This window comes from Bombina bombina, chromosome 4 (genome assembly GCF_027579735.1).
Source record: "Bombina bombina isolate aBomBom1 chromosome 4, aBomBom1.pri, whole genome shotgun sequence".
NCBI classification, from domain to species: Eukaryota; Metazoa; Chordata; class Amphibia; order Anura; family Bombinatoridae; genus Bombina; species Bombina bombina.
In genome coordinates this window covers 853,820,762-853,844,395 of record NC_069502.1, presented here as the reverse complement: position 1 = coordinate 853,844,395, position 23,634 = coordinate 853,820,762, and the positions used below count along the sequence as shown (strand labels likewise).

The following is a 23,634-nucleotide window of genomic DNA, read 5'->3' as shown; positions in this document are numbered from 1 at the left end:
CATACAGGAGAGAAAGAATTTTCATGTTCTGACTGTGGGAAATGTTTTACTCGGAATGGACATCTTATTAGGCATCAGAAAGTCCATACTGGAGAGAAAGAATTTTCATGTTCTGACTGTGGGAAATGTTTTACTCGGAAATCATATCTTATTACTCATCTGAAAATTCATATTAAAGGAGATATGTGAAATCAGCACTTAAGAGTATGACACAGTTGTCATCTGCACAATGTCTATAGTACTTATAACTACATGTCGTCCTCTGTGGTACCCACTTTTGGGGCAGTTTGAGGCCCTTCTGTACCTCAAGCGCTTATAAGATGGCTCTGGGGATTAGGATTTCCATAGCCAAATGATCATATGGCACACAAAAAAGTGTTTTATTTCAGTAAAGGTTCATATAAGGGGGGCCATATGTGTAGATCAAAGTTAGATAAAAAATATATCAAAAGGCCCTTATTTATATGTTGATAAATCCAACTTTGAAATGTAGGTACTGTTTGAGGACATTATAGTAAGCTGATCACTGAGGTGACAATATTTCCCTAGCTGGAATTTAAATTGACCAGGTGCATACGTTAACATCGGCTAAATAAAATGCATTGTGCTGAAATATAACAAAAATTAAAAAAAAAAATTATTTTGATTTTCAAATACTAATTTTTATTGGCAAACTCTAAATTATTCTCCATTTCTTCTTATTTTACAATGGTTACTGAATACAGTCACATTGTATTGTTTACAACTGTGTTTATAAAATTGTAATAAAAATATAATTTTTTCACACCTTCTGTTGTAGATTTTCTCACACGTCATGATATTTAAATAAAATAAAGGTACAGTGTGAATCTGCAGGGTCTGCTGAAAAAAACAATATATAGTTTAGATTAGTTTCTCACTGAAGAAATTACTTTGAGCACTACTTAAATTTGAGCAGCATCTAAAAGCTCTGAAACTGCTCAGCACAGGGTGTGAAAGGTACATTAAACAGTTTTTGATTGTAATATAAGATATTTAATTATGTGTATTAAAAGTACTTTTTAATAGGCTTCCATTATTTATTTTGCCCCCTTCCCTGTAATATAACTCTGAAATTGGTCATTTTCTAATTCCCTTGAGTTTCTGGAAAGTAATAGCCATGTAGAAACCTATGCCTTTATTTTCTGTTCTGCTGAAAATAATTAGGGACAGATACAGGGCCAGATTAACGCTCTCGCTTGAGCATTAATTGTACTAGAAGTAAGCTTTTTGCGGTTGTTGGATTGCGCTCATATTACGAGTTGAAAGTAAACTGTTTTGGTTTTCGTGCTAATCCGACAAGCGCAAAAAGCTAAAGTTAGAATATCACGTACGCGTACACCTATTCCCCCCTAGAAAACAAGGAGAAAAAGTGTGTGTGTGGGGGGGAACACTCTTGTGCAAACACAATCGCATATTCTCATTTGTGCTAACTCGACATGACAATATGAATATTTAACATTCTAATGTTCTTCACATATAAGAATATGTTCCATTTATTCATAAATATTTCTATATACTGTATATATCTGATGATATTTTTGTACAATGTATAGCTATTCCAATATATATATATATATATATATATATATATATATATATATATATATATATATACACTGCTCAAAAAAATAAAGGGAACACTTATGTGAAATCAAACTGTCCACTTAGGAAGCAACACTGAGTGACAATCAATGTCACATGCTGTTATGCAAATGGGATAGACAACAGGTGGAAATTATAGGCAATTAGCAAGACACCCCCAATAAAGGAGTAGTTCTGCAGGTGGTGACCACAGACCACTTCTCAGTTCCTATGCTTTCTGGCTGATGTTTTGGTCACTTATGAATGCTGGCTGTGCTTTCACTCTAGTGGTAGCATGAGACGGAGTCTACAACCCACACAAGTGGCTCAGGTAGTGCAGCTCATCCAGGATGGCACATCAATACGAGCTGTGGCAAGAAGGATTACTGTGTCTGTCAGCGTAGTGTCCAGAGCATGGAGGCGCTACCAGGAGACAGGCCAGTACATCAGGAGACGTGGAGGAGGCCATAGGAGGGCAACAACCCAGCAGCAGGACCGCTACCTCCGCCTTTGTGCAAGGAGGAACAGAAGGAGCACTGCCAGAGGCCTGCAAAATGACCTCAAGCAGGCCACAAATGTGCATGTGTCTGCTCAAACAGTCAGAAACAGACTCCATGAGGGGGGTATGAGGGCCCGACGTCCACAGGTGGGGGTTGTGCTTACAGCCCAACACCGTGCAAGACGTATGGCATTTGCCAGAGAACACCAAGATTGGCAAATTCGCCACTGGCACCCTGTGCTCTTCACAGATGAAAGCAGGTGCACACTGAGCACATTTGACAGACGTGACAGTCTGGAGATGCCGTGGAAAACGTTCTGCTGCCTGCAACATCCTCCAGCATGGCCGGTTTGGCAGTAGGTCAGTAATGGTGTGGGGTGGCATTTCTTTGAGGGGCCGAACAGCCCTCCATGTGCTCTCCAGAGGTAGCCTGACTGCCATTAGGTATCGAGATGAGATCCTCAGACCCCTTGTGAGACCATATGCTGGTGCAGTTGGCCCTGGGTTCCTCCTAATGCAAGACAATGCTAGACCTCATGTGGCTGGAGTGTGTCAGCAGTTCCTGCAAGACGAAGGCATTGATGCTATGGACTGGCCCACCCGTTCCCCAGACCTGAATCCAATTGAGCACATCTGGGACATCATGTCTCGCTCCATCCACCAACTTCACGTTGCACCACAGACTGTCCAGGAGTTGGTGGATGCTTTAGTCCAGGTCTGGGAGGAGATCCCTCAGGAGACCATCCGCCACCTCATCAGGAGCATGCACAGGCGTTGTAGGGAGGTCATACAGGCACGTGGAGGCCACACACACTACTGAGCCTCATTTTGACTTGTTTTAAGGACATTACATCAAAGTTGGATCCGCCTGTAGTGTGTTTTTCCACTTTAATTTTGAGTGTGACTCCAAATCCAGACCTCCATGGGTTAAAAAATTTGATTTCCATTTTTTAATTTTTGTGTGATTTTGTTGTCAGCACATTCAACTATGTAAAGAACAAAGTATTTAATTAGAATATTTAATTCATTCAGATCTAGGATGTGTTATTTTAGTGTTCCCTTTATTTTTTTGAGCAGTGTATATATATATATATATATATATATATATATAGGTATAGACATATAGAGATATATATTGGAATATCTATTTAGAAATACTTTTTTTATTTTTTTTATTTAATATGTTTATTGAGGTTATCAAATAATATAATCATGTACATACAATGTGAGAAGTAACATATTACAAACTGTTACATTGCAATAATATCTTAACAATAAAAGCAAAAAACATTAGAACAGCATAAGTGTTACTGTATGTATTAGAGTAAGAACCTCATTTTTCAAAAGTTGACATATCCTCCAATTACCCAGGGGGCCACTCATGTGCCCTAGAAATTAGTTAACACTATAGAGGAGGAATTCTTTCCTAAACAGTAGTAGTATAAGGAATTATCAAATATTGTACACAAGAATGCTGGTTAATTTCCTGTAGAACAATAGGCATCACAATAATCATAACAAGGAGCAGGCAAAATGGAAACATCTTGTTAGAAAATATAATATAATATGGTGTGTATGCCGCTCCTGCCAAGTTAATTCCCAAAAGGACTCCCATACGCCATAAGTGTCCTTAGAGGGAGTATTATAAACAATATTATTTGTAGTTAATATGAATAAGGAATTTTGCCAAGCTATGTGAAAAAGAGAAAATAAAGTCAGCATTCGTTATGCACTACAAGGGTTGCTGTAGGAAAGTGATGAAGGTGCGGCATAGGCTAGATGAGCCACATAGTTAACCCTCCTAACCTAGGAGGTATGTTATGATGAGGTGGTGGGGGGGCGGAGGTGGTAAGTTAAATGCAGTAACTGACAACAGGCTCTGACCTTGTAAAGTTACACAACCATATATACAGTTTCAGGGACAAATAGGGGAAGAATAGAAATAAAAGGACAAATTGAACTACTTTAAACATATTCTGCTATGTGGAGAACATTGGAATGTTAAATATTTACAGTAAATACACAGTATAACACTATTAAATATGAATATTGCATAAATATGCTTTTACATGTTTTCAACTACTTAACTGCAAAGGGCTCCAATGCACTTATATATAAGTCTATATATGTGTGCATATGTATTCATGTGTTTAAATGTGTATATATGTAAATATATATATATATATATATATACACACACACACACACACACACACACACACACACACATATATATATATATATATATATATATATATATATACTCCTTACGAAAAGAATGCACTCACAGGTCTTTTTGCAGGGTGAAAAACAAAGTCTTGTTTATTGATGAAACGTTTTCAGGGATATCTTCCCCTTCATCATCAGCATAGCATACAAGTGAAAATGTGACCAATATATACATACACACACATTAAAATTAAAGGTTAACAAGCAATACCTGTGTACAATCAGTGAACACAATCACCACAGCATCGTGCTGGATCTCAAGCCATGCATTCCAGGTAATGTGAAAAACCCAGAAGTGCTGTATAACTAGCGCATCCGGTGTGTGAATGTCAAATAAACATTAATTCAACTCTAAATGAATCGAGTTATAAATTTATAGATTTATACAGTGAATCCACATTGAAATGCACATCCATCCTGGGAATCCAAGTCCCAATGTGTTCAAATGTGTAATAATCAGTTTGTGCCATCGCAAAGAAAATGAGTTACTCATTTTTCTCCTAGACCTAATAAAAGAGCCCACCCGGTTCCATACACCTATACCATCTGGCATTTGTCTTCCTATCTATACATATAGGTGATATATGGATAACATGCGTAATGTATCAATTTCCCTTCTAGATACTAGTAATGGAAATATATTGTTACAATCAATAGACATGAAGATTTTGTATATTACATCAAGGGATTTCTGATATGGGATGTGATACAACCTGTCACAGAAGTATATTTCACATTGTCGAGATGTCAATAATGAAAGTTAGTGAGGGGATGATATGATACCTATTAAAGGATTAGTAGGCTTCCCCCCTTCCCCTTATATATTTGAATAATGGTTCACCATGGAGGGTTGGAACTAATCTATTGCAGCTTGTGTGCCGAGAATTGGCAGTATAGTAATTTTGTGAATGTTAATTTTGTGAATGTTAATTTCATACTGTTGTTGGGATAGCTCCTAACTAGATAATAGCGATCTCTTTACTATGCTATTATTTTAAGCTTGGTAAAAGTTTCATCTAACCTTTACTTTTCATTCTTTTAAAGTTTAAAATTTACCTTACGCAACTTAAGTTTCAAGACCGCTCACCATTCTCATTTGGTGCTAACAGACATATTGTCTAAGTTTTTGATCCAGCTCGGACACCGTAGCTGGAGGTTACATGGGGATGTGTGTATATGGGTTGCTATGGAAACCAACACGATCGCCGTGTATTAAGCTCCTTTGAAGTGAGTGAGTGGGTCTTTTTATGAAATGGCTTAATCATGTTATTAGTCATACATGGTTGTATAATACACATTCAAATATTTATCTTATGCACTTAATTTGCACTAGTGTTCTTTGCGATCGCACAAACTGATTATTACACATTTGAACACATTGGGACTTGGATTCCCAGGATGGATGTGCATTTCAATGTGGATTCACTGTATAAATGTATACATTTATAACTCGATTCATTTAGAGTTGAATTAATGTTTATTTGACATTCACACACCGGATGTGCTATGTTATACAGCACTTCCGGTTTTTCACATTACCTGGAATGCATGGCTTGAGTTCCAGCAAGAGGTTGTGGTGATTGTGTTCACTGATTGTACACAGGTAGTGCTTGTTAACCTTTAATGTGTGTGTATGTATATATTGGTCACATTTTCACTTGTATGCTATGCTGATGAAGGGGAAGATATCCCTGAAAACGTTTCATCAATAAACAAGACTTTGTTTTTCACCCTGCAAAAAGACCTGTGAGTGCATTTTTTTTCGTAAGGAGTATATTTTGCATTTTTGCACCCAGGCGGATGTCCCTAGGAGGGTAACACAGCTAGATGGACGGTATTTTTATATATATATATATATATATATATACATATACATCTTTAGACATGTATATGTATGTATCTCTATGTTAAAGCCCTTTGCCTGTTTTTTTTTTTTTTTGTTTTTTTAATACCTGAGACATCATATTTTTAAGCCATTAAAACTTTTTTTGTGCAATATTTTTTTTTAAATAATTTTTATTAGATGGTGTTACATTTTGTAATGTATTTTTTATGCGTTTTGTGCAACTTTTATGTTTTGCAAAACAGTTAACCAGACCTCTGAAGTCTCGGTAATCATTCTAGCATAAATTGCGATTGCGCTCAAGCTATTGCTTTTACTTTCAACTTGTAATTCCCGTGGCTAGCCCGATGAGCGTAAACCCCTTATCTCAGTGTGCAATCAATATCTGTGTTGAATATAGACTTTGAACTCTGTTAAAAATAGTTACTTTAACACTGTACACTGACTTAGATTGCATTACACTATCTGTCCATAATTATCTTCAGTAGATGAGATTAGAACATGGAAACCCTGGTTTTTGTGGTGCAGCTTGTCTGTTCACTAGCAAATAACAACAATTGTGCTTTTAAAAATGTTACCAGTTCCCAGCTGCAGACGTACAGCTTCTGCCACCTCCTTGTCTCTCCATAACTAAGTTGTTTTTTTTTCCCCAGCCTTAAAAAGGAGGCAAATAAGTATCTGGTGAGCCTAATAATCTTAAAGGGACATGTAATCCAAACATTTTCTTTAGGTTTAGATAGAATACACAATTTTAAACAACTTTCAAATTTATCTAATTTGCTTGGTTTTCTTGATATCCTTTGTTGGAGAGCATACCTAGGAAGGCGCAGGAGCAGGGGTTTCATGTTTCTTTAATTCAACTAATTCTACCTAGTAGAAAACCTAAACTAGGTGGTCGCAGTCTACCTGTTAGTGGGATGGAGAATAGACTGTCTGAATACTCCACCCCAAGGGCACACACAGAAACACAGTGCAATAAACAATTAGTAGCTTTCCCTGGGGCTATACACTATTCCAGGGTAGAAACTATACAAAAATCTGGGTCCTAAGTACACACAATTTATTTATTGCCTCTCTTATTACTCTTTCTTGATGCATCAGTTCCTACTGAGCATGTGCAAGAGTTCACAGCAGAGGTGGAACTAACATTGGTGCAGAAGGTGCAGTGGCACCAGGGCCCAAGGGTTGGGGGGCCCATAGCAACCAGTCTATACATAGATGTGTGCAGAATGTGTACAATCCTAATGCTGGGGAGCCTTTTATTAGTGCAGGTAGCAGGTCTATCTTCTCTGTCTATCCTCAAAATCATTATATAGACCGCCATGTACAGTAAATTATTACTATTTCTTACTACTGAGTTACCTTTGTGGGGGGCCCAAAACATTTTTGCACTAGGGCCTTCTGTTGAGTAGGTCCGCTACTGGTTCACAGTATAAATATCTATATGTCTGTGTTCAGCTGATGGCTGTCACATGATACAGGGGCAAATAAATTAAAGAAAACCTTTGTCAGAAAAAGTCTACTGCTCATTTGACATTTAAAGTAAGTGTTACTGCATTGTCTCTTTGATTATGCATTTGATTGTGTTCAATGGTGCTTTAAAGAAAGTCTTTGTTTTTGCAGTTACAAAAATGAATGTATCTATAGGAATATATCCGTAAACAATGATGTAATAACCACTGTAACAAGGAGAATATGGACACCGTCCTTTAGCAACCAAAGGATCAAAACAGACAGTTGTGTTTAATTAATTGGAGTAAAATAGTTCTATTTGTGTTTCACAAGCTGAAGAAACTGTGATGGACTCGTTGATACCCTGACTGGGTATCTCCGCCAGAAAGATCTTCCTCAACGCTGAAACACGAATAGTGAGGCTAGCAAAGTGAAAATAGCAGTTTTCCACCCCAATAACGTGACAAGAACAGTATTAAAAGGACAGTCAACAACAGAATTTTTATTGTTTAAATAGATAATCCCTTTACCCATTCCCCAGTTTTGCATAACCAACACTGTTATGGAAATATACTTTTTACCACTGTAATTACCTTGTATCTAAGCTTCTGCAGACTGCCTCCTCAGATCTTTTGACAGACTTGCATTTTAGCCAATCAGTGCTGAATCCTAGGTAACTTCATGTGCGTTAGCTTAATATTATTTATATGACACACATGAACTAACACCCTCTAGTGGTGAAAAAATGTCAAAATGCATTCAGATTAGAGGCTGCCTTCAAGGTTTAAGAAATTAGCATATAAGCCTACCTAGGTTTAGCTTTCAACTAAGAATACCAAGAGAACAAAGTAAAATTGTTGATAAAAGTAAATTTCAAAATTGTTTAAACTTACATGCCCTATTTGAATCATGAAAGTTTATTTCGGGCTTGACTGTTCCTTTAAGTTGAAGCAAGAACTGATTTATTACAGCAACTGCACAGTATTTGTACAAATCAACATCAAGAGCCTAATCCCATCAAGAGAACAATGTCCACCCCAGACAGCCTGGCACCTCCATAGAAGTACTAGCAACAGGTACACCCACAACCATATACCTGTAATTCATGTTTTTAGGGTGATCCAGAGGGAGCGGTGGAAATCCCAGGGAACCGTTCGATAGCTCCGGACCCCCAGATGTCACAGTCCAAAAACCGTCATGGTCTGTGGTTGGGGACCGGAGTGACAGCGTGGTAAAGGTACCTGGGTACAGTCCATGGCAAGGTTGACAAAACCCCAGGGTTCCTAAGTGAGCTCCCTCTAAGTAATCACCCCAGCCCATGCCCAATCACTGTTTGTAATGATAGTAGCTTTAGATGACATCACTAGCTGTAATGATACTACAGTAGCTGTAGATAGCATATTGTGTGCACATGACATCACTGGCTGTAATGATACCAGCTGTAGATAGTATATTGTGTTCACATGACATCACTGGCTGTAATGATACTAGCTGTAGATATACTAGCTGTAGATAGATTATGTGCACATGACATCACTAGCTGTAATAATATTAGCTGTAAATATACTAGCTGGAAATAGTAGATTATGTGCACATGACATCACTGGTTATAATGATATTAGCTGTAGATAGTATATTGTGTGCATATGACATTACTGACTGTAATGATACTAGCTGTAGATATACTAGCTGTAGATAGATTATGTGCACATGACATCACTAGCTGTAGATAGTATATTGTGTGCATATGACATCACTGACTGTAAATATACTAGCTGTTGATAGTATATTACAGGGAGTGCAGAATTATTAGGCAAATGAGTATTTTGACCACATCATCCTCTTTATGCATGTTGTCTTACTCCAAGCTGTATAGGCTCGAAAGCCTACTACCAATTAAGCATATTAGGTGATTTGCATCTCTGTAATGAGAAGGGGTGTGGTCTAATGACATCAACACCCTATATCAGGTGTGCATAATTATTAGGCAACTTCCTTTCCTTTGGCAAAATGGGTCAAAAGAAGGACTTGACAGGCTCAGAAAAGTCAAAAATAGTGAGATATCTTGCAGAGGGATGCAGCACTCTTAAAATTGCAAAGCTTCTGAAGCGTGATCATCGAACAATCAAGCGTTTCATTGAAAATAGTCAACAGGGTCGCAAGAAGCGTGTGGAAAAACCAAGGCGCAAAATAACTGCCCATGAACTGAGAAAAGTCAAGCGTGCAGCTGCCAAGATGCCACTTGCCACCAGTTTGGCCATATTTCAGAGCTGCAACATCACTGGAGTGCCCAAAAGTACAAGGTGTGCAATACTCAGAGACATGGCCAAGGTAAGAAAGGCTGAAAGACGACCACCACTGAACAAGACACACAAGCTGAAACGTCAAGACTGGGCCAAGAAATATCTCAAGACTGATTTTTCTAAGGTTTTATGGACTGATGAAATGAGAGTGAGTCTTGATGGGCCAGATGGATGGGCCCGTGGCTGGATTGGTAAAGGGCAGAGAGCTCCAGTCCGACTCGGACGCCAGCAAGGTGGAGGTGGAGTACTGGTTTGGGCTGGTATCATCAAAGATAAGCTTGTGGGGCCTTTTCGGGTTGAGGATGGAGTCAAGCTCAACTCCCAGTCCTACTGCCAGTTTCTGGAAGACACCTTCTTCAAGCAGTGATACAGGAAGAAGTCTGCATCCTTCAAGAAAAACATGATTTTCATGCAGGACAATGCTCCATCACACGCGTCCAAGTACTCCACAGCGTGGCTGGCAAGAAAGGGCATAAAAGAAGAAAATCTAATGACATGGCCTCCTTGTTCACCTGATCTGAACCCCATTGAGAACCTGTGGTCCATCATCAAATGTGAGATTTACAAGGAGGGAAAACAGTACACCTGTCTGAAAAGTGTCTGGGAGGCTGTGGTTGCTGCTGCACGCAATGTTGATGGTGAACAGATCAAAACACTGACAGAATCCATGGATGGCAGGCTTTTGAGTGTCCTTGCAAAGAAAGGTGGCTATATTGGTCACTGATTTGTTTTTGTTATGTTTTTGAATGTCAGAAATGTATATTTGTGAATGTTGAGATGTTATATTGGTTTCACTGGTAAAAATAAATAATTGAAATGGGTATATATTTGTTTTTTGTTAAGTTGCCTAATAATTATGCACAGTAATAGTCACCTGCACACACAGATATCCCCCTAAAATAGCTATAACTAAAAACAAACTAAAAACTACTTCCAAAACTATTCAGCTTTGATATTAATGAGTTTTTTGGGTTCATTGAGAACATGGTTGTTGTTCAATAATAAAATTAATCCTCAAAAATACAACTTGCCTAATAATTCTGCACTCCCTGTATGTGCATTAGATGTAGATTGTATATTATGAGCACAGGACATCACTAGATGTAATGATACTAGTTATAGATAGTATAATGTGTGCACATGACATTACTGGCTGTAATGATACTAGCTGTAGATAGTATATTGTGTGCACATGAGATCAATGGCTGTTATGATACTAGCTGTAGATAGATTATGTGCACATGACATCACTAGCTGTAATAATATTAGCTGTAGATATTATATTGTGTGCACATGGCATCACTGACTGTAATGATACTTTCTGTAGATAGTATATTATGGGCTTGTAACATCACTGATTGTAATGATTGTAATGATACTAGCCGTTGATAATATATTGTGTGTGCATGACATCACTGACTGTCATAACACTAGCTGTAGATAGTATAAAGTGTGCACATGACATCACTAGCTGTAATGATACTAGCTGTAGATAGTATATTATGTGCACATGACATCACTAGCTGTAATGATACTAGCTGTAGATTATTATTATCGGTTATTTGAAGAGCGCCAACAGATTCTGCAGTGCTATAAACATAGGCAGTTTACAAGGTAGCAATTATTGGGATCAAATGGGTAGAGGGCACTGCCTAGAGTCGCACTGTTGCAGCCAGCTCTTGTGAAGGTTATCTGCAAGCAGTTGGGATCTTAGGCTTACATTCTAAGGAGGTTCATGGCAGATTGCAATGGAGGAGTGTAACTGGTATTAGGAAAGGTTAGTGTAGGTTGTAGGCATCCCTGAACAGAAGAGTCTTCAGGGAGCGCTTGAAGCTTTCAAAATTAGGGGAGAGTCTTGTGGAGCAAGGCAGAGGGTTCCACAAGATGGGAGCCAGTCTGGAGAAGTCCTGTAAATGGGAATGTGAGGAGGTAACAAGAGAAGAGGAGAGTGGGAGGTCGTGAGCAGAGCGAAGGGGACAGGAGGGAGAGTATCTGGAGACAAGGTCTGAGATATAGAGGGGAGCAGTGCAGTTGAGGGCTTTATATGTCATAGTCAGAATTTTGTGTTTAATCCTGGAGGCAATAGAAAGCCAGTAAAGAGATTAGAAGAGAGGTGCAGCAGATGAAGAGCGATGTGTAAGGAATATGAGCCTGGAAGAGGCATTCATTATGGATTGTAAAGGAGCTAGACGGCAGCTAGGGAGACCAAAGAGCAAGTAGTTGCAGTAGTCAAGGCGGGAAGGGATGAGAGAGTGGATTAAAATCTTAGTTGTGTAAGGAAATGTCTAATTTTAGAGATGTCTTTAAGGTGGAAGTGGCAGGATTTTGCCAAGGACTGAATGTGAGGAGTGAAAGAAAGATCTGAGTCAAGTGTGACCCTAAGACATCAGGCATGCAGGGTAGGGGTAATGATGGAGTTGTCGACAGTTATAGAGAGATGGGGGGTGGAGATTTTAGAAGAAGGGGGGAAAATAAGGAGCTCAGTTTTGGAGAGATTTAGCTTAAGGTAGTGAGAGGACATCCAGGAAGACATGTGAGAAAGACAGCAAGGAAGGAGATAGGTCTGGAGCAGATATGTTGATTTGAGTGTCATTGGCATACAAATGATTTTGAAACCTGTGGGACTTTATTAGGGAACCTAATGTAATGATGATGTGTAGATTGAGAAGAGAAGGGGACTGAGGACAGAGCCTTGCAGTAACCCAACAGAAAGTGGTAATGGGGTAGAGGAAGCCCCAGAGAAGGCTACACTTAAGGTACGGTTAGGCAGGTAGGAAGAGAACCACAAGAGGGCTGTGTCACAAATGCTGAAGGATTGGTGGGTTTGGAGCAAAAGAGGTTGGTCAACAGTATCAAAGGCTGTAGACAGATCAAGGAGGATAAGTAGAGAGAAGTGGCCTTTGGATTTAGCTGTGAGTAGGTCGTTAGTAACCTTAACGATTGCTGTCTCTGTGGAGTGATGAGGGCGAAATCCAGATTGCAGTGGGTCAAGGAGGGAGTGTAATGTAAGGAAATGGTATAGGCGGGCATGTACTAGCTTTTGAAGAAGCTTTGAGGCAAGAGGGAGTAGGGAAATACGGTGGTAGTTGGATTGGGGAGGTTGGATCGAGAGGTTTTTTGAGGATAGATGTGACCAGTGCATGCTTTAGAGATGAGGGAATATACCAGTGCTGAGGGAGAGGTTGAAAATGTGTGGGAGTATAGGGGTAACGGTAGAAGAGAGGGAGGGGAGTAGCTGTGAGGGGATGGGGTCGAGGGGACAGGTAGTGAGGTGAGAGTGCATTATAAGTGCAGAAACGTCTTCCTCAGTAACAGGGGCGAAAGAGCTAAATATATGGCTATGTGGGTTTTGGTTAATTGCAAGCTTTTAAGGGGGTTAGAGGCTGGAAGCATGTTGAGAGCTAATTTCGATTCTGATGGAATTGATTTTGTTATTGAAGTGGCTGGCAAAATCTTGAACTGACAAAGAAGTTGTATTTGGGGGTGGGCAGAGAAGAGTGTTGAAAGTGGAGGTTTTAGGTTTGAAGAAACAGTGGAGATAAGAGTAGAGGAGTAGTGTTTTTTATATAGATTAAGGGCAGAGTAGTAGGAGTTCAAGATGAATTTGTAATAAAGAAAGTCAGCTGAACTACGAGATTGTTTCCAGTGCCGCTCAGCAGTATGGGAACATCTGTGTAGGTACCCTGTCAGAGGAGTATGCTAGGGCTGAGTGTGAGTGTGTGATTTCTGAGCTATGGTTGGAGGGGCCAGATTGTTAAGGACTGATGTAAGGGTGGAATTATAGTGGCAAATCGATTGGTCAGGGCAGGAAAAGGAGGAGATGGATGAGAGGAGTGTTTCGAAAGAACTAGCGATCTGTTGCTGATCTAATGACTTAATGCTTCTGTGAAATTTGGTGTGGGGGGTAGAAGGAGGGAGAGTTGTAGGGAGGGATGAGATGTTGCAAGTGATGAGATGATGGTCAGAAAGAGGAAAAGGGGAGTTTGTGAAGTTTGAAATGCATTGATAGCTAAAGATCATATCAAGGGAGTGACCATCTTTGTCATTAGAAGAGTCAGTTCATTGTGACAGACCGAAAGAGGAAGTGAGTTGCAGAAGGTTTTTTGCAGAGGAGGCAGTAGGATTGTTAAGAGGGATGTTGAAGTCACCCAGAATAAGGGCAGGAGTGTCTGAGGAAAGGAAATAAGGTAGCCAGGCAGCAAAGTGATCTAGAAATTGAGTTGAGGAGCCAGGGGTGTGGTATATTACTGCAACACATATAGAGAGGGGAGAGAATAAGCAAATCATGTGGGTTTCGAATGAGGAAAATGTGAGGGAAGAGATGGGTTGTATTTGTTGAAAGGTGCAATGAGAGGAAAGTAAAATACCTACACCACCTCCTTGTCTGTTACCAGACCTAGGAGTATGGCTGAAGTGGAGACCCCCATGTGACAGTGCAGCAGTGGATGCTGTGTCTAAAAGAGAAAGCCAAGTTTCTGTGAGAGCCAGAAGATTGAGAGAGTAGGAGTTAAAGAGGTCATGGATAGAAGTGAGCTTGTTGCAAACAGAGCGAGAGTTCCAGAGAGCACAAGTGAAGGGGGTAGTGGCTTTAGATACAAGAATGTGAGGTTACCAGAGTTTTGTTTTCTGAGTCTGTGGAAAAGTAAACATGGATGTGCACGGCTAGGAAGTTTTTGGGGGCCAGGATTAGGGGAGATGTCACCAGCAGCTAGTATGAGCAAGAGGGAGAGTGACATGAGGTGAGATGCAGATTTGCAGTAATGAGACTGTTTTTGGGACGAGGTTCAGGGGGGAGAGAGACTGTTTAGGAATAGGTAAAGTTCAAGAGTACAAAAGTAAGGTGAGTTTAAGCGAGATGGGCAAATGTACAGAGCAGGTGGAGAGGGAGAAGGAGTAATTGAAAATTTATTTTTATATAGAGACAAGAGGTAGGAAAAAGTTATATGAATATGTTGAGCATTTTTACAAAAGGGGGAGCCAATTAACCCCTTAAAGACCGGACCATTTTTCAATTTTCTTACCCTTAATGACAATGGCTATTTTTACATTTCTGCAGTGTTTGTGTTTAGCTGTAATTTTCCTCTTACTCATTTACTGTACCCACACATATTATATACCATTTTTCTCGCCATTAAATGGACTTTCTAAAGATACCATTATTTTCATCATATCTTATAATTTACTATAAAAAAAAATATAAAATAGGAGGAAAAAATTGGAAAAAAACACACTTTTTCTAACTTTTACCCCCAAAAGCTGTTACACATCTACAACCACCAAAATACACCCATTCTAAATAGTTTCTAAATTTTGTCCTGAGTTTAGAAATACCCAATGTTAACATGTTCTTTGCTTTTTTTGCAAGTTATAGGGCCATAAATACAAGTAGCACTTTGCTATTTCCAAACCACTTTTTTTCAAAATTAGCACTAGTTACATTGGAACACTGATATCTTTCAGGAATCCCTGAATATCCCTTGACATGTATGTATTTATATTTAGAAGACATCCCAAAGCATTGATCTAGGCCCATTTTGGTATATTTCATGCCACCATTTCACCGCCAAATGCGATCAAATAAAAAAAATTGTTGACTTTTTCACAATTTTTTTCACAAACTTTAGGTTTCTCGCTGAATTTATTTACAAACAACTTGTGCAATTATGGCATAAATGGTTGTAAATACTTCTCTGGGATCCCCTTTGTTCAGAAATAGCAGACCTATATGGATTTGGCGTTGCTTTTTGGTAATTAGAAGGCCGCTGCACACCACACGTGTATTATGCCCAGCAGTGAAGGGGTTAATTAGGGAGCTTGTAGGGAGCTTTTAGGTTTAATTTTAGCTTTAGTGTAGTATAGTAGACAACCCAAATTATTGATCTAGGCCCATTTTGGTATATTTCATGCCACCATTTCACCGCCAAATACGATCAAATAAAAAAAAAAAACTTAAATTTTTCACAATTTTAGGTTTCTCACTGAAATTATTTACAAACAGCTTGTGCAATTATGGCACAAATGGTTGTAAATGCTTCTCTGGGATCCCCTTTGTTCAGAAATAGCAGACATATATGGCTTTGGTGTTGCTTTTTGCTAATAATAAGGCCGTTAAATACTGCTGCGCACCACACTTGTAATATGCCCAGCAGTTAAGGGGTTAATTAGGTAGCTTGTGGGGTTAATTTTGAGCTTTAGTGTAGAGATCAGCCTCCCACCTGACACATCCCACCCCCTGATCCCCCCCTCACCCCCCTCAAACAGCTCTCTTCCCTCCCCACCTCACAATTGTCACCGCCATCTTAAGTATTTACTGTCAGAAAGTCTGCCAGTACTGAAATAAAAATATTTTTTTTTATTTTTTTTATTTTTGTCATACAGTCTGCAGTGATGGATCCCCCCTTACCCCACAACCTCCCTGATCCCCCCATACATCTTTCTAACCCTCCCCCTCTATCTATTTGCCACCATCTTGGGTACTGGCAGCTGTCTGCCAGTACCCAATTTGCTCCCCAAAATAGTTTTTTTTTAACTTTATTAATATAAAATATTTGTTTTCTGTAGTGTAGCTGGCCCCACTAAAAAATCTACATCCCTCCCCCTCCCAGATCCCTAACTAAAGAACAGAGATGCCCCTGCATCTACATCAATCTTTTTTTTTTTTTAAGTGGGCTGCATATTTTGCGTGCGCCCGTACGCGCGCCCCTCCACCCCCCTCAACCGCAACAGCAGCACCGGGCTGCAAATACTGACACTGTAACATCGCTTGGGGAATCAACACCTAGGGGCATAATTGGTATAAGCAGCACCCACCCACCAACTAATTTGTGCACATAAATAGCCGATGCAGATGGGGCCACAGAGTGGCCCTTTCTGCATCGGTATGTAAAATGGGGGATTGTAGTGATGCCTCAATCCCTTGTAAGCAGCTGGAAGCGATCATGATCGCTTCCAGCACTTCAGACAACAGAGGACGTACCAGGTTCCTCAACTGTCATTAAGGGAAGTTTTTTCTATGACGTACCTGGTACGTCCTCTGTCATTAAGGGGTTAAACACATAAAAGACAATTACAGCAGCACTTGTATAAGGAAACAATGAGATACTTAAAACACAAAATTACAAAGGTTATTGCCTTGTGTCTTGCCCCTTGTCCAATCCTTGTTGAATTCTTGTATAATTCTTATCTTAATGCCTCACTTATAAAATATTCACAAATGTGAACATATGCTATTGTAGTAGCCATAATAATGCTTTCCGGCGGAGCCATCCTCTCAATTCTGTTCTTAGTCTTGTGTCGTATAGGCTCAACTTTGTCTAGCTGAGTTGGTAATAAGCTGTGGGTCAAACCAGTCATATGATGTGTTGTGGGTGAGTAAATCTCCCATGTATACAGAGTGCCTGCGGTCTTACCATAATCTTCTGGGGTCTGAGTGCTAGCTCTCTCTACCCACGAAGCAATAGGACCAGTATTGTCTAGCAACAGTTCGGCGCCGTCTTGGGGAGAAGGCTGTGCAGCCAGCTTCTCAAAACTCTGCACAATCAACCCCCCGTAACTCAGGTGGCTCCTCAACAGATCACAGAGCTCTTCTTCCAGTGCCTCCACCAGCATTATTGTTAAGTAAGAGTTTCTCATGAACAATTCTTCTGTAGAGATGGCTTCCTCAGTGCCAGTCACAGCTGCCTCGTGGTTAATTCAGATTGCCTTCCTGATAGCGGGTGTATAGGGCGACACCGGGTTACCAGAAACTATAGTATGAGTCCTCGCCTTCACATATATATCAAGGGTTCAAGCATAATACCCCCTAAAAGCTGTATTTAAACCCAGAGTTCCTTCACTGTGTGTCTGCTCTCTTTGGTAGTCGGCTCCACCCCCCGAATCAATGCCTCTTTTTATACATGCTAGTATCTTATTAGCCTTTGAAGCCGCTACCCTGCATTATGCACCCATCTTTAGCTTGTTATCTATTACTACTCCCAAATCCCTTTCCTCCTGTTTGGATAAGTCATGTTCCATCTAAATAATAAATTTCCTGCTTATTTTTACTTCCAAAATGTAGAACCTTGTATTTTCCTGTATTAGTTGTCATTTTCAATTGACCGGCCCATACTTCTAATTTTTGCAGATCCCTTTTGTAGCGAAGGTTCATCCTGCTCTCACCTAATGACCTTACTTAACTTAGTATCATCTGCAAAAATAGAGATGTCGCTATTTAATCCTTACTCCAAGTCATTAATAAAAATATTAAAATGAACAGGGCCCAGTACTGATCCCTGGGGGACTCCACTGATTACCTTTGTTCAATTTGAATATGATCCATTTACTACAACTCGTTGCTCCTATCTTTTATCCAGTTATTTATCCATGAGCTAACATTTTCAGCTATTCCCGGTCCCTTAAAGGGTCACTGAACCCATTTTTTTCTTTTGTGATTTAGATAGAGTGTGCAATTTAAACAAACTTTCTAATTTACTCCTATTATCACTTTTTCTTCGTTCTCTTGCTATCTTTATTTAAAAAAGAATGCATCTAAGCTTTTTTTTTATTCAGAACTCTGGACAGCACTTTTTTATTGGTGGATGAATTTATCCACCAATCAGCAAGAACAACCCAGGTTGTTCACCAAAAATGGGCCGGCATCTTAACTTACATTCTTGCATTTCAAATAAAGATTTTAAGAGAATGAAGAAAATTTGATAATAGGAGTAAATTAGGAAGTTGCTTAAAACATCATGCATTATCTGAATCAAGAAAGAAAAAAAATTGTGTTCAGTGTCCCTTTAATTTTGTGCATTAATCTCATGTGGCACTGTATCAAACGGCTTTGCAAAATCTAAGTATATCACATAAACTGATTCTTCTTTATCTATATTTCTACTTACTTCCTCATAGAATCTAGATTAGTTTGACATGATCTATTTCTCATAAAACCATGCTGAGTTGAACTCATAATCTTGTTTACATGAATATGCTCATCAATATAATCTCTTATAATCCCTTCAAATATCTTCCCCACTATTGATGTCAGACTAAGTGGTTTATAGCTTCCTGGATCATCCCTGCTTCCCTTTTTTGAAGAATGGCACCACATCAGCTTTCTGACAATCCTGGGATATTATTCCTGAGGATAGTGAGTCTTGAAAAATTAATAGTAGAGGTTTGTCTATAACAGTGCTAAATTCTCTTAACACCCTCGGATGTATTCCATCTGGGCTTGGAGTTTTATTTACCTTAATATTATCCAGTTTTTTCCTGATATCCTCTAGACATAACCCAGTTAATGGTATGGGCTGGCATGTTCTAGTTTGTTCCAAAGTATCCTCCATTGGTTCCTCTCTTGTGTATACTGAAGAAAAGAACTGGTTTAGTACCTCAGCCTTCTTCTCCCTGTCACTGTTAATCATGCTACCCTCCACACATTTTAATGTATTGTCCTTCTTAGATTTTTTGCTATTTATGTACTTAAAGGGACACTGTACCCAAAAATTTTCTTTCGTGATTCAGATTGAGCATGAAATTGTAAGCAACTTTCTAATTTACTCCTATTATCAAATTTTCTTCATTCTCTTGGTATCTTTATTTGAAATGCAAGAATGTAAGTTTAGATGCCGGCCCATTTTTGGTGAACAACCTGGGTTGTCCTTGCTGATTGGTGGATAAATTCATCCACCAATAAAAAAGTGCTGTCCAGAGTACTGAAAACAAAAAAAAGCTTAGATGCCTTCTTTTTCAAATAATGATAGCAAGAGAACGAAGAAAAATTGATAATAGGAGTAAATTAGAAAGTTACTTAAAATTGCATGCTCTTTCTGAATTACAAAAGAAAAAATGTGGGTTCAGTGTCCCTTTAAAGACCCTTTTAATTGTTTGTGAACAGGTCCTGAACCTTGCTGACCACAACCATTAAGGTCATCTTTCTTCCTGGTTCACCACAACAGTCTTTTCCTTCATAAAGTATAAAGCCTGTGACACACTGCACGCTAAGCAACGCGCAGCTAGGGGAAGAGGTGACGCACGGACATTCGCGAGCAGTGTGTCTTGGCTCTTCACTCCTTCGGCGACAGTTGGCGTGGACTCGCGTAGCCAAGCGCTGAGAGATGAATAATTTAATCTTCAGCCAATCGGCTCACGCGTATAAACACGCGCGTCAGGATGCGGGCAGCCAATCAGATTCCTCCAGACAAATGAGCTTCTGTTGAGAGGAATGGATTGGCTTGCCGCTCTTTTAGATTATTTCAGGGGCTGGTGCCTGGGTGTTGGTAGCTGAGAAGGAGGTAGGCCACCACAAACCGGCGATTTCTCAGTGTAGTACTACTAGAGTAGAGTAGTGTACAAGCAGCTGTGATACTTGTACTGCATATAGCAGGTACAAGCTAGCATGCTTGTGTGAAATACCCATGTAAGGTTAATGTGCAATAATTATTAAAAATGTTATTATGATTTTTTTTACCACACAAAAATGTACTCATTTTGTAACTTTTTTGTACAGTACAAATAAAATAAAGCAAGCTGATAAACAAATGAATACATCTTTGTTTGGTTGAAAAAATCATATTACTGCTTGATTATTGCATAATATACACCATACATGGATATTGTACAAAATCAGGCAGTAGTTGTGGGGCAAGTTGTATTGGATTTTCGCCTGCACATCCAAAAAAATGTTATAAAGTTGTTTTTTTTTGCTTTATGTTTTAAACACTTTATTTTAACCCCTTAAGGACCACAGCACTTTTCCATTTTCTGACTGGGTTACTTTTAAATTTCTGAGGTGTTTGTGTTTAGCTGTAATTTTCCTCATTTACTGTACCCACACATATTATATACAGTTTTTTCTTGCCATTAAATGGACCTTCTAAAGATAGCATTTTTTTCAACATATCTTATAAAATTTTTTTTTTTTTTTTTTTTTAAATATGAGGGAAAAAAAACACTTTTTCTAATTTTGACCCCCAAAATCTGTAACACATCTACAACCATCAAAAACACCCATGCTAAATAGTTTCTAAATTTTGTCCTGAGTTTAGAAATACCCAATGTTTACATGTTCTTTGTTTTTTTGTGTAAGTTATAGGGAAATAAATACAAGTAGCACTTTGCTATTTCCAAAACATTTTTTTTTCCAAAATTAACAATAGTTACATTGTAACACTGATATCTGTCAGGAATCCCTGAATAACCCCTCACATAATTTTTTTTTTTTTTTTTTTAGTAGACAACCCAAAGTATTGATCTAGGCCTATTTTGGTATATTTCATGTCACAATTTCACCGCCAAATGCAATCAAATAAAAAAAATTGTTCACTTTTTCACAATTTTAGGTTTCTCACTGAAATTATTTACAAACAGCTTGTGCAATTAGGGCACATATGGTTGTAAATGCTTCTCTGGGATCCCCTTTGTTTAGAAATAGCAGACATATATGGCTTTGGCGTTGCTTTTTGGTAATTAGAAGGCCGCTAAATGCCACTGCGCACCACACTTGTATTATGCCCAGCAGTGAAGTGGTTAATTAGGCAGCTTCTAGGGTTAATTTTAGCTTTAATGTAGAGATCAGCCTCCCACCTGAGATATCCCACCCCCTGAACCCTCCCTGACCCCCCTCAAACAGCTCTTTTCCCTCCCCCACCTCACAATTGTCACCGCCACCTTAAGTACTGGCAGTAAGTCTGCCAGTACTAAAATAAAATAATTTTTTTTTTTCTTAAATTGATTCTGATCCCCCCCCATACAACTCTCTAAACCCAACCCAACCCTCTCTAAATATTTACCGTCATCTTGGGTACTGGCAGCTTTCTGACAGTACCCAGTTTGCCCCCAAAAAATGTGTGAATTTTTTATTCTTAATATAATAATATATTTCTTTAGTGTAGCTGCCCCCCCCTCAATATCCTACCTCCCTCCCCCTCCCAGATCCCTTACACAACATTGAGGATGTCCCCACCATCGGCTTCGTGCAAAAAAATGTACGCAAAGATCTTGATTTTTCCGCACCCACCCGTCCCCCCGGACGCTTCCATCTAGTGAGGCGCAGATGTGGGAAACTGGTACATTGATGGGTCGCCCACCCGCCTCCCTGCTGCTGCTCCCACCCACCAACGATCGGCACCATCAATGCCCGATGCAGAGAGGGCCACAGATTGTCTCTATCTGCATCTGTGGATACAAAAAGGGATTACTGTGATGCCTCAATACCGAGGCATCACTGCAACCCCTTGAAAGCAGTTGGACGCGATCAGGATCGCTTCCACTTGAAACCCTTGAGGATGTACAGGGTACGTCCTTGGACACTAACTGACATTTTTTGTAGGACATACCCTATACGTCCTTGGTCCTTAAGGGGTTAATAAAGTCCTTGCTAACTAAAGGTGCTATATACAGTATAATCTATATAAAAATAGAATGGAACTTGAACCATTCTCAGATTATATAGATTGTACATAGCACCTATAGTTCTCATAGTTTATAAATTTACCCAACATAAGGACTTGTTTTAAATAACATCAGGACTGTTGGTAGCACAGTGTAATTTTCATTTCTGTATTCTGGCCCCATACTTGACCAGTGATATCAGGGCTGTTACAGAATGAAGAAATACAATAAAATAAATTACACTGTGCACTATATAGCTACCAACAGTCCTGATTTTATTTAAAGGGGCAGTCAACACCAATTTTTGTTGTTGTTTAAAAACATAGATTATCCCTTTATTACCCATTCCCCAGTTTTGCATAACGAACAGTTATATTAATATACTTTTTTTCCTCTCTGATTACCTTGTTTCTAAACATCTGCAAACTGGCCCCTTATTTCAGTAGTTTTGACAGACTTGCATTTTAGCCAATCAGTGTTCACTCATAGGTAACTTCACGTGCATGAGCTCAATGTTATCTATATGAAACACATGAACTAATGCCGTCTAGTGTTTAAAAACTGGCAAAATGCATTCAGATTAGAGGCGGCCTTTAAGGTCTAAGAAATTAGCATATGAATCTCCTAGGTTGAGCTTTCAGCTAAGAAACCCAAGAGAACAAAGCAAAATTGGTGATAAACGTAAATTGGAAAGTTATTTAAAATTAGATGCCCTATCTGAATCATAAAAGTTGTTTTTGCACTTGACTTTCTCTTTAAAACAAGTCCTTATGTTGGGTAAGTCATATAATCTATATAATCAGAGAATGATTTATGTTTCATTCTTTTATTATAAAGATTATATATAGCACCTTTATTAGTTCTCATAGTTTACTAATTTAACAAACATAAGGACTTGTTTAACCCTTTCATGACAAGGTCATAATGTCTACATTGGAACAACGTTCCAATGTAGACAAATTGAAATCCCACGATTGTGCACGCGATTGCGAGATTTCAATTATGGGATCAGGTCTGGGGGGCTTCCCTATATCTCTAGGAACACCCTCCAAACCGCGATCAAGTCCAGGAAGCGCAGTTGGCTTCAGGACATCCAAAGGCTATGATGTTGTATTTTGTCCTAACAGCGCTAAAGCCCAGTGCCGTTTGGATGGAATACAACGGCATAACAGGGGTAAATTTTAAAATAAAATCAGGACTGTCAATTGGGTTCATGTGAGTGGACATGGATGTGTTTTGGAACTTTCAATAAAAGTGTGATTAATTTATTTTATTGACTTAAAGTTTAAAAATATTTAAATTCTTGAAAACAATTAAAAAGTGTATTATTAATACAA

The 23,634-nt window shown here is 39.0% G+C and overlaps 1 protein-coding gene across 1 annotated transcript in view; it reads left to right on the top strand.

The window, feature by feature from the left end:
- LOC128657989 (transcription factor Adf-1-like) overlaps window positions 1-23,634 on the top strand; it is a 45,483-nt gene that overhangs the window by 20,444 nt on the left and 1,405 nt on the right. The window lies entirely within an intron of this gene.